Source organism: Wasmannia auropunctata, unplaced genomic scaffold, assembly GCF_000956235.1.
Source record: "Wasmannia auropunctata unplaced genomic scaffold, wasmannia.A_1.0 LD324099.1, whole genome shotgun sequence".
Taxonomy (NCBI): domain Eukaryota; kingdom Metazoa; phylum Arthropoda; class Insecta; order Hymenoptera; family Formicidae; genus Wasmannia; species Wasmannia auropunctata.
Window position 1 is genome coordinate 430 of NW_012038791.1, and position 386 is coordinate 815.

Sequence of the window (386 nt, forward strand, 5' to 3'; positions counted from 1 at the left end):
TGGTGATACCCGATTGACCACGTCCCGATTGACTACCAGCCACTCACAGCGCTTGAACAGTGGAAAACCTCTAGGCACCGGCCGCTGTGAGTGGCTGTGGTCAATCGGGACGTGGTCAAACGGGACGCTCCCCGTGAAAAAAGGGGCGTGGTTTCGAAGTTTTGAGCTCACCATGTAATGTTTTCACCATGATGTTGGATACATAACCTTATGGGTGAGAGGGGTGGTGGGACGGGGCAACTAGCGGTCCATGATTATACAGGGTGATTCAGAATAAGTATATTGTCCTTAAACATACATATTTCTGACCACATTCTGAGACGATTTTTCCTTTGGCAAAAATTTGTGCGGAGCTTAGTTTTCAAGTTATAAAGAGAAATAGTTAA